The following is a 12,272-nucleotide window of genomic DNA, read 5'->3' on the forward strand; positions in this document are numbered from 1 at the left end:
GATCCGCCCGCCTAGACCTCCCAAAGTGCTAGGATTACAGGCATGAGCCACCGCGCCTGGCCCAGACAGAGTATTTTAACCTGACCATATTTTGTAAATACAGGAGGTCTCAGCATGCTCAGGTGTGTTGGTTTGGGCATGCACAGAGTCAATGGAGTCAGACTGTAATTTCTAGATATCAGGAAAATCTGTGAAGGTCAGACTTTGACAAAGACCCATTGGATTGCCTTGTGGAGAAAGAGGTTAGGAATTTGACAGTCTATGTAGGTCAGTACCTTAAACTGACTTTAGGTGAGTTTCCTGCTGGTGGAAATGAAGATCTTGAAGGAGAGAGTGTTTCCACACCCTGGAGAGAAAACAGGAGGGCATGGTGAGCTCCCAGCATTAAACCTTTAAGTGTCCCTGTTTCATCAGCAGGTTCTGATCCACTCGGAGACTCCATTACAGTAGTCAGAGTCTGGCTTTCTGTGAAAGGAAAACAGAATCTCAGGACCCAAACCTCATTATGCCAAAGGGAAAGTTAAGGTTGGGAAATGAGTCACACAGAAACTACCTTTCTTGTTCTCAGATAGATACAATTTCACATGCTGACTTTAATCTTCTGTAAAAAGTAAATATGAGCATGTGATGAATGCAAAAGTGACTCCTCCTCCATCTCTTTCTTTCCACATGTACAATGTAGGTCCACAAAGCACTAATCAGAGCCTCAGATGAATGTGACCAATTGCGTACCCCCACCTTTTTTTTTCTTTTTTTTTTGAGATGGAGTCTTGCTCTGTTGCAAGGCTGGAGTGCGGTGGTACGGTCTCGGCTCACTGCAACCTCCACCTCCCGGGTTCAAGCGATTCTCGTGCCTCAACCTCCTGAGTAGCTGGGACTACAAGCACGTGCCACCACGCCTAGCTAATTTTTGTATTTTTAGTAGAGATGGGGTTTCACCATGTTGGCCAACATGGTCTCGATCTCTTGACCTCTTGATCCTCCCACCTCGGCCTCCCAAAGTGCTGGGATTACAGGCATGAGCCACCACGCCTGGCCTACTCCCACCTTTTTTTTTTTTTTTCCTGTTCTCCTTCCCCTCCTGCCCTTGCTTTCCTCTTTAAATATTTAAGTCCCAAAACCCTCTCTGGAAAAAGCACAAGACACAGATCTACTGTGACTGCGACTTGTGTTTTTCTTTTCCTGAGGCATTCTCAGCCTTGTCAAAAGAAACCTGTAAATGGATGAGATCTGCCTCCATCACTTTTCCATTTACACTCCCAAGCCTGGGAATATATTTCGCCTCCTAAATGGGGATTTGCCTGTGAAATGTAAGTGCTGCAGGCTACTTATCTGAGCTAGTTCATGGTTTGTTTTTTTTCTGTTCTTTTTTGATTCTTTATAGGAAATTGCTGCCATATAATTCCAGTTTTTCTGTACATTTAACAATTTTATTTTGTTGTTGGCGTGTTTTTATTTTCAGAGTTGAAAATTAGCAGATTGAGAAATAAGGTCGGAGAAGGGCCTAGCTGTGTTGCCAGCAGCCTCATCCCACATTTCTGATGCCTGGAGGACATTGGCCCTTCCTGTCACTGGTGGCGAATATCTGGGGCCAGTGCCACACAGGCAGTAAAAAGAATTTACCCAAACCGTTGTAGATAAAGAAAGGCAGGTTTATTAGTGAAAGCAGAAAAATATTTTGCAAGGATGCAACAGGCAAGTCAGCAAGAAAGGAGTTGACTGCCAGGAAACAATGGCTTGCTGGGGATTTTACAGAATGGTGCTTGTGCTGTGAGCTGAAGAGGACTCTGTGCAGTACTGATAATGCCAAGGTTGCAGTGAGCTAACTGGAACCTTGCAAGGTTGTAGTTTTCTATCAGCTGGGGTGTCTGGTGATAGCTGGGCGCAGGAAGATTGTGAGTCGTTTGCACAGGCAGGCTATGTGTCCTGGACCATGAAGAAAGGCAAACTTAGAGCTTATCTGCTTTCTCTTTTTGCTTTCCCTGCTCCTGTCAGCCCGGCTCCGCCTCCCTAATTAGGACTCCACACTCCCTTCTGCTGCAGTGTGGCCTGTGCGGCCTGGGCTCCCACTGGACAATGGGTCTGGAACTCCCTGCACGAATTTGTGAGTCCCTGTCCAGGAGGAAGAACCTGAAAGGGACCATTGCGTACAGAAAGGAAATTCGGCTTCAATACAAAGGTGCCCTGGGAGGGGTCAGGTCACAGCGCAGGGAGGAAGCCGCATCCCTGCACTCCAGTTCCCGGGTCTAGCTGAGATCCGCCCCTGTTAGTTATATAGCAGTCTGTGTCCCACTGGGACCTGGCTGTGGGAGGCGGAGAGGGCTCAGGATACCGCGGAAGCCTGGAAATGAGTGTGCGTGGTCAAGCGTCCCTAGGCTGTGGGGAGGGGCTGGCCGGAACCGGCTGTGACGGGACCCAAGCCTCCCCGTGGCTACTCCCGGGTCTGCGGATCTGAGTCCGCCTACTCACCTCCTTGCGAGGCGACCGCGGCCCCGGCGCCCTCCCTGAGCAGCTCCGCGTCCGCAGCGCCGCATCGCCCCGGATTGTGCGGCTGTAACCCACACAGGTCCGCGGCCCGAGGCACTGTACCCAGTGGCCGAGGGCTGCAGCAGAAACAGTTTAATAGCGGGAGAGGGGAGGACACCCCAGATCTGCCCTCCTGAGAGGTTTGGGGATGGGGTGTTTGGGGGTGTGGACAGGGGCGGCTGGGGTGTGGGGTCGCTGGTTGATGGGGAAGTGAGGGGTGACTCCTGGGACAGGAGGTGAAGAACCCGCATTCTCCTGCTGAGTGGGCTCCCTTGTGGGGTCTTCAGCCTGGTTAGCGCCAGCCTTTCCTCTGCAATTCAGGATCCGAGACTCTTGAACAGCTCTCAGAAATCTTATCCCCAGGCATGATGAGGAAGCCGGCGGTCAGTGTCTGCTATGACCTGAGTCTCAGGGAAGCCGCCCGTGAAGCAGAGGGGCTGAGGGCACCTGGTTAATATCTAACTGCAATCTCGCCTCCAGCCTGGCTCGCAGTTCCGTGAACCCGGTGAGGAGGTTGCACGGTGACAACAGAGGGTCACCAGGCAGAATCCAGGCTCCTGTGTGGGGTTTGTGTGTGGGAGGAGCTGTGGTCTCTGTGGTCCTCAGTCCCTTCTTTCTTTTCAAGGGTGACCGTTTCCCTTCCGAGTCTTCCAGAGATGTGGGCAGCAGGGTCTCAAATCTACCCCTGTCCCCTCATCCTAAATCCTCCTAGGGCTGGCAGCAAACCCCTTGGTTTCCAGAGCCTTCCCCAGGCTAATTTTCTCTCCTTAATTCACAGCAACATTATGAACTCTTTGTTCCCCACCTCACCCCACCGCCTGGCAATATTTCAAACAGAGGCAATAGTTTACCATTTTGTAGTCAGTTAACGATGTATGGCTCATTTTAAAAGTGTTGTTTGTGCTCATGGACATTTCACATGTGAAGAGAGCAGACAATAACCTGCTGACACTCTTCGGTGAAATAAAATCTGTCTCTCCTTCATCTTCCCTAGGCACACACACCTTCTGAGAATGTATTTGGGTTGAGGTTTCCCTTTAGAAACGTTGCAGGGTGATATGACTTCAGCCCACCCCTCTATCTTTTCCTGGTCCTGGGTTTCAGAACCGCCTAGGGCTGTCCCAAGATGCCCAGAGTCCAAGTCTCTTGGAGGGTCTAGTGAATGTCAGATCCTGGGTCACTCTCCCAGAGGACAGCCTGAGATGTGGGGGTGGGGCCTCTCAAGGGAGCAGGTTGCCCTGTGGTGGAAGGATTCCTTTGGTATCCTCTTCTAAAAAGCTAATCCCTGGCCAGGCTCGGTGGCTCATGCCTATAATTCCAGTACTTTGGGAGATCGAGGCGGGCAGATCATGAGGTCAAGAACTCAAGACCGTCCTGGTCAACATGGTGAAACCCTGTCTCTACCTAAGCCTCCAGAGTAGGGCTGGGACTACAGGCATGCACCACCATGCTCGGCCTCAATATGTATATTTCTAAACCTAGAAACTCCTTTGTTTTACCTTTCATTTTGAATGTGAGCTTTGCTACATATAGGATTCTTGGTTAAAGTATGTTTTGGAGAGCAGTGTGATGAGGAACTGGTGCGTGAGAGGCTTCTACTGAAACGAGGACAATTACCTAAGTAAAAGCAGGTATTCCAGCCTAGGCAACATGGCAAAACCGTGTCTCTAAAAAAAGAAAAAATAATAAAAACAAAATTTAGCTGGGCATTGTGGCATGCACCTGTAGTCCCAGCTACTTGGGAAGCTGAGGTGGGAGGAACGCTTGAGCCCAGAAGGCAGAGGTTGCGGTGAGCCCTGATCATGCCACTGCACTCCAGCCTGGGTAATAGAGGAAGGCCCTGTCTCAAAAAAAAAATAGATAAATAAAAATAAAAAATCTATTTCCCTTCAATTATTTTATCATTATGGTAGTCTGTGTAACTTAATGCCAAAAAAAAAAAAAAAAAAAGTGAAGAAACCAGTGTGGTGGCTCATGTCTGTAATTCCAGCATTTTGGAAAGTCGAGGTGGGAAGATCGTTTGAGGCCAGTAGTTGGAGAATAGCCTGGGCAACATAGAAAGAACCAGCCCTACCAAAAAAAGAGAGAAAGAAGAGAATGAGCTGAGCATGATGGCATGCACCTATAGTCCAGCTATTTGGGAGACTCAGGTAGGAGGATCGCTTGAGCTCAGGAGTAGGAGGTTGTAGTGACCTATGATTGGGCCAATGCACTCCAGCCTGGGTGACAAAGCAAGACCCTGTCTCAAAAAAAAAAAAAAAAAAAGAAAGGGGGGCGGCATGATGGGCACCGCCTGTAATCCCAGCACTTTGGGAGGCCGAGGCAGGTGGATCACGAGGTCAGGAGATCAAGACCATCCTAGCTAACACGGTGAGACCCTGTCTCTACTAAAAATACAAAAAATTACCCGGGTGTGGTGGCACATGTCTGTAGTCCCAGCTACTCAGGAGGCTGAAGCAGGAGAATCGCTTGAACTTGGGAGGCAGAGGTTGCAGTGGGCTGAGATGGCGCCACTGCACTCCAGCTTGGGCAACACAACGAGACTCTGTCTCAAATAAATAAGTAAATAATATTAAGAATAGGATGGAAGAAACAAATACAGTGATTGGAGATATTTAGTTTACTTGGGAAACTAAAGGAAAAAAATTTAAACTATTAGAAAACTATTAAAACTTGGGAAGGAGTCAATTTGCTGCTTATGGAGTGAACATACACTATATATACAACCAACATATACCATATAATACTAAATTAAAATTACATCTTACAAATATATAAACATTTCGGCTGGGCGCGATGGCTCACGCCTGTAATCCCAGCACTTTGGGAGGCCGAGGCGGGTGGAGGTCAGAATATCAACAACATCCTGACTAACATGGTGAAACCCCGTCTCTACTAAAAACACAAAAAATTAGCCAGGCGTGGTGGTGAGTGCCTGTAGTCCCACCTACTTGGGAGGGTGAGGCAGGAGAATGGCGTGAACCTGGGAGGCGGAGTTTGCAGTGAGCCGAGATCGCACCACTGCACTCCAGCCTGGGTGACAGAGTGAAACTCCATCTCAAAACAAACAAAATATATATAAACATTTCAGAGGAATGGGACTAATTTCATGTACATCATCTATCTGCATACAAGCACGAATGTTTCCTGATAAAATGACTTAAGTGTCTCTTCCATTGCTATGTATACAATTTTGATGGATTGAAGCTTTCTCATCTCAACCCCCACTGGCTAGAAATGCTATAAAGGTGAGTAATTAGGAAAATCTGATTCAAATTAAATCATGAAAAATATGCCAGGAAATTTAAATCAGAAAAGAAAGTTTATAAAATGTATCACTCTATTTATTGTCTTTATTAGTGCCCCATGCCTAAAGTGGAGCTAGACTATGGATTCATATATCTTACTTTCAGGATAAAAGCACATTGAGGTAAGAAAATTCTCTAAATTTTCCTTACATAAAGGTTCATGAGTTGAACAGGTAGTGTTTTTTGGTGAAATCAGTTAATAAAAGTTTTCCTTTTATTTTGTATTCTTTTAGTTCATTACATTGAAATGTACTTCTATTTTTATATATGTGTGTGTATATGTTTACATATATATGTGTATATATACATATATACACACATCTATACATGTATGTATGTATCTATACATATATATATGTAGAGAGAGAGAGAGATGGAGTTTTGCTCTTGTTGCCCAGGCTGGTGCAAACTCTGCTCACTGCAACCTCCACCTCTCGGGTTCAAGCGATTCTCCTACCCCCCTCCCAAGTGCTGGGATTGCAGGCATATGCCATCAGGCCTGGCTAATTTTTGTATTTTTAGTAGAGACGGGGTTTCTCCATGTTAATTAGGCTGGTCCTGAATTGCCGACCTCAGGTGATCTGCCAGCTTCAGCCCCCCAAAGTGCTGGGAATACAGGCGTGAACCACCACGCCCAGCCTGATTGAAGTATACTTCTAATTGGCAACTATGTTTAGATTTTTTTTTTCTTTTTTTGAGATGGAGTCTTGCTCTGTCGCCAGGCTGGAGTGCAATGACGCAATCTCGGCTCACTGCAATCTGCACCTCCCAGGTTCAAGCAATTCTCCTGCCTCAGCTTCCTGAGTAGCTGGGATTACAGGTGTGCACCACCACACCCAGGTAACTTTTGTATTTTTAGTCGAGACAGGGTTTTGGCCTGTTGGCCAGGATGGTCTCCATCTCCTGACCTCATGATCCGCCCGCCTTGGCCTCCCAAAGTGCTCGTATTACAGGCGTGAGCCACCGCGTCGGCCAGGTTTAGTTTTCATACGGGTTTTTTGTTTTGTTTTGTTTTTGAGACAGAGTCTTTCTTTATCACCCAGGCTGCTGTGCAGTGGTGCGATCTTGGCTCACTGCAACCTCCACCTCCCAGGTTCAAGCGATTCTCCTGCCTCAGCCTCCTGAGTAGCTGGGACTACAGGCATGTGCCACCAGGCCCAGCTAATTTTTGTACTTTTAGTAGAGATTGGATTTCAACGTGTTGGCCAGGCTGGTCTGGAGCTCCTGACCTCAGGTGATCCACCCGAGTCAGCCTCCCAAAGTGCTGGGATTACAGGCATGAGCCTCCCAAAGTGCTGGGATTACAGGCACGAGCCTCCCAAAGTGCTGGGATTACAGGCATGAGCCTCCCAAAGTGCTGAGATTACAGGCATGAGCTACCACCCCAACCTGGTTTTAAAATTGTGCAAGTAAGGATCCTTTGACATTATAGGCCATGTGAGACAGAGATGGACCACACTGTTCAGTTTGGCAGGGATATTCAGTACCTGCCATAGCATCAATGGAAAGTCACAACAAATACCTAAATGTCATCTTTCAAAGGATCCTTACTTGCACAATTTTAAAGCAGGTCATGCATAAGACCTGATCCTCTGCATTTCTAACTCACTTCTAGGTGTCATCCATGCTACTGGTCAGTGGACAAAACTTAAGAGTGCTGAAGTAATAATAGATGGGGTTAGATAGGCAGACAGGGAACAGATCCCATGGGGCCTGGTGGGCCATGTTAAGGACTTTGATTGGATTTTGAGCAGAGAAGTGGTGTTTGGTTTTTCATTAGGAAGTCTGTTTAGGCCGGCTCACATATGTAATCCCAGCACTTTAGGAGGCCAAGGCAGGTGGATCACCTGAGGTCAGGAGTTCGAGACAAGCCTGGCCAACATGGTGAAACCCCGTCTCTACTAAAAATACAAAAAATATAAAAATACAAAAAAATGAGCTGGGCGTGGTGATGTGCACCTGTAACCCCAGTTACTGGGGAGGCTGAGGCAGGAGAATCGCTTGAACCCAGGAGACGGAGATTGCAGTGAGCTAAGATTGTGCCATTGCACTCCAGCCTGGCAGACAAGAGCAAAACTCCATTTCACAAAAAGAAGTCTGCTCTGGCTCCTAGGCAGAGAATAGATGGTAGAGTGGCATTGAGACATCAGTTTGAAAGCCATAGTAGTAGCTGGATGAGAGGTTCTGCTGGCCTGGGCTTGGGTGGTGTTAGTGGAGGTTGACAGAAGTTTGCATGTCTAGAGTGTAGATGTGAAGACAAACTTTATTTCTTTCTTTGGAGACAGATTCTTGTTCTATCGCCAGGCTGGAGTGCAGTGGCACAATCTTGGCTCACTGCAACCTCCACTTTCCAGGTTCAAGCAATTATCCTGCCTTAGCCTCCCGAGTAGCTGGGACTACAGGCGGGTGCTACCACACCCAGCTAATTAGACAAACTTTATTTTTGTAGTTGGGAGGGAGGACAGGGAAAGGCCTCACCATTCCCACTACTTAGTGGTATCTGGATGTAAACATAAAGGGTCAACTATAGGCCGGGCACGGTGGCTCACATCTGTAATCCCAGCACTTTGGGAGGTCGAGGTGATGGATAACCCTGGTCGGAGTTGAGACCTAACCAACATGAAGAAACCCCATCTCACTAAAATACAAAATGAGCCAGGTATGGTCACACTTTACATGCCTGTAATCCTATGCTTCTCCGGAGGCTGAGCAGGAGAATTGCTTGAACCACCTGGGAGGCTGGAGGTTAAGCATTGAGGCAAGATTGAGCCATTGCACTCAAACCTGGCAGCAAAAGAGTGAAACTCCATCTAAAAAAAGCCAAAATATAAAGGGGTCAACTACAACACTCTTCAGTGCAGTAGAGTGTGTGGATCTAAGAGCATATGATGGTAGAGGGGGTTCCCACACTAGTCTGAGAGCCTAGGGGAGGTTTCTCTGTGGGGCTGATGCTCAGATTGAATCCTGAAGCCTGACTAGGAGCTACACAGGCAGAGGTAGCTCCTCTAGAGCGGCTGATGGAGTGAAGGAGAGAGGAGAGTCAAGAGTGAGTCCTATTGTCCATAGCCTCTGGGTGCTGCCTCTTACGCAGAGGAGGAAGGCTCAGGGGAGATGATTGGAGGGGAAGTGAAGGGTTATGTTTTCTGTTTGGCCATAATATGTTTGAGATGAATGAAGGTGTTGAGTAGGCCATTAGACCTCGGAGTCTAAAGCTTGGAAGAAAGATCTGAATGGAACTTTGAAAAGCAGGCCGGGTGTGGTGGCTGCGCCTGTAATCCAACCTTGGGAGGCTGGGATCACGAGTCAAGAGATCGAGAGACCATCCTGGCCACATGGTGAAACCCCGTCTCTACTAAAAATACAAAAATTAGCTAGGCATGGTAGTGCATGCCTGTATTCCCAACTACTTGGGAGGCTGAGGCAGGAGAATCATTTGAACCCGGGAGGCAGAGGTTGTGAAAAGTAAGCGAAATCCCACTGCACTCAGCCTGGTTACAGAGACTGTGTCAAAAAAAAAAAAAAGACAAATGTCAGAATAAGAAGGTTATGTGAAGCCCTAGATACAGAAGACATCACCTGGTTTCAGGGTGAGGGACAAGTGAAGAAGGAGGCTTATAAGAGAGTGGAAGGCATTGGCGAGGCCTTGGTGGCTCAAGCCTGTAATCCCAGCAGCACTTTGGGAGGCGAGACAGGCGGATCATGAGGTCAGGAGATCGAGACCATCCTGACTCACGGTGAAACCCGTCTCCTACTAAAAAATACAAAAAGCAGGAAGGCCGAGGTGGCAGCCTAGTCCCAGCTACTTTCGGGAGGGGCTGAGGCAGGAGAATGGCAGGAACCGGGCGGGCTGCAGTGAGCCGAGTGGGTGCCACTGCACTCAACCTGGGGACAGAGCGAGACTCTGTCTCTTAAAAAAAAAAAAAAAAAAAAAAAAAAGAAAGTAGAGCACTACTGCAATTCAAGGCACTACTGTGCTCAGGAGGAGGGAGAAGCGGGTCAATGGAGTGGGGAGGAGAAAAGGAGTTGATATCCTTTCCTGGAAGCCTCCAGGAACAGGTATTTCAGGATAAGAGAGTGGTCAGCTATGTCAAAGGTCACTGAAAGTTTGAATAAGATGAGGGAGGTGACCAGCCCTGTAATCCAGCAGCTCTTTGGGAGGCGGCAGGCGAATCAGGAGGTCTGCTAACACAGTGAGAAACCCGTTACTACTAAAATACAAAAATTAGCCAGGCGTGGTGGCACGTCCCTGCTGTAGTCCCAGCTACCCAAGGAGGCTGAGGCAAGGAGCTGCTTGAACCCAGGAGGCGGAGGCTACAATGAGCCGAGATCACCATATTGGCCAGGCTGATCTCCAACTCCTGACCTTGTGATCCGCCTGCCTTGGCCTCCCAAAGTGCTAGGTGACAGGATATCTCTCTCTCTCTCAGTATTATTGATTTTTGAAGGCAAGAGTATCATTTATTAGATTAGTTATAGTCAGATGTGGTTTTTTCCTTATTTTCCAAACATGTATTTTCCTGTCTGGAAACATACCATTTTACAAATTGAATAAAAGATTTTTTATTTCGCCAATTGACACCTGATGTTTGACTCCTTTCTTTTTTTTTTTTTTGAGATGGAGTCTGGCTCTGTGTGGCCCAGGCTGGAGTGCAGTGGCCGGATCTCAGCTCACTGCAAGCTCCATGCCTCCCGGAGTTCACGCCATTCTCACCATATCCCAGTATGGGATTACAGGTGCCGCCAACCGTAGCTAGATTTTGCATTTTTAGTAGAGGCGGGGTTTCACTGTGTTAGCCAGGATGGTCGATCTCGACAAATGGATGAGCAATCTTTTTTAGCCATTGGTAACTTCCAGTTCATGGTGGTTTTAGGTCTCCTACTTTTGCTTCATGAAATATGGGAAAACCTTCATGTTTTTCAAATTCATTCCCTAATGCCTGACTTCTGATTGGAGCTTTAAGTCATTAACATTTAAAGTCTTGAAGGAAAAGGAGAGTGTTTCTACACTGTGCACAGGTACACAGGGAGGCAAGTTGAGCTCCAGAGTTAAATCCTTCAGTGTGCTCTCCTCATCATAAGGTGCTGATCCACCTAGTGAGATATGCTGGGACTACATGACGCCATCACCACCCAGCTAATTTTTTGTATTTTAGTAGGGAAGCGGGGTTTCACCATATTTACCCAGGATGGTCTTGATCTCCTGACCTTGTGATCCAGCCAGCCTCGGCCTCCCAGATGTAAGTTTAAGGCGTGTGACACCCGTGCCCGGCCTCTGCTTTTGGGTTTTGTTTGTTGTTTGTTTTTGTGAGGCCAGTCTTGCTCTGTCGCCCAGGCAGAGTGCAGTGTGGATCGTGACTCCGCTCAAGCTCTACCTCCCGGGTTCCATCCTGCAGCCTCAGTGGGGTGGGACTGCAGTGCCTGCTTGAGCTGTTTTGCATATTTTTTAGTGAGGCAGGGGGTTTCACCAAGTTGAGGATGGTCTCCTCTGACCTCATGATCAGCCGATCTGGAAGCCTCCAGTGCTGGGATTACAGGCTTGAGCCACTGCACCCGGCCTTAGTTTGCTTTCTTCTTTCTTTGGAGGCAGAAGTGGGCATAAGACAATATGAGGGTGGTCTCCTCCCACGCTTAAATCGCTGTGCGAGGCGGGGTTTCCTCTGCCCAGGCTGGTCTTGGCAGACCTTCTGCACTGGCAGCCTCAGATCCTCCCGCCCGGCCTCCCAAAGTATTTGGATTACAGAAGGGTGTGAGCTGTGCCCGACCAAGAGGACAGATTCATCCCCAATGATTCCTCCCCACTCCAAGCCAGTCAGTAGCAGATCTAACCTCCACCCTTTGCCCCAAACTGCCCATGAAAAACCCCCTACCCACGGACCTTGGATGAGATAATTTGGGCTGTGCTCCGTCTCCCACCCTCGTAGCTGGCTAGTGTTTATTAAACTTTTTTTTTTTTTTTTTTTTTTTTTTTGGCTGCAATGCCGTGGTATTTATTTCGTGAAGCGAAGAGAACCCCTCCAGCTCATAGTGGAAGAGCTTGACCTTGCGGGAGACCTCATCCCAAATTTCCTGGTCCCTGGAGAACATCAATACTAGGCCTGCTATGCCCGCTGCTGCAGACAGCTGACCAGTGTGGCCTCCTGCCACTCTCTGTGAGGCCAAGGGATGGCTCCAGTGGACAGTGAGACTGGGATTCCTTGCACACAATTGTTCAGGAGGAAGAAGCAAAAAGGGCCCACTGAGTACAGATAGGAAATTCCGATTTAAGGCAAACGTTCCCCGGCTTTGGAGTCGGGTCTCATGGCGCTGAGGAGGAAGCCCACGCTGCAGGGGCTCAGGTCTGGGTGTTCGCTGCACTGTGAGAATGTAGGCACCCTCTGTCACTCAGTGCCCAGGAGGCGGGACCTGGAGCCTGTAATCAGAGTCACTTGGGCGGACACT

This window comes from Papio anubis, chromosome 20 (genome assembly GCF_008728515.1).
Source record: "Papio anubis isolate 15944 chromosome 20, Panubis1.0, whole genome shotgun sequence".
Classification (NCBI taxonomy): domain Eukaryota; kingdom Metazoa; phylum Chordata; class Mammalia; order Primates; family Cercopithecidae; genus Papio; species Papio anubis.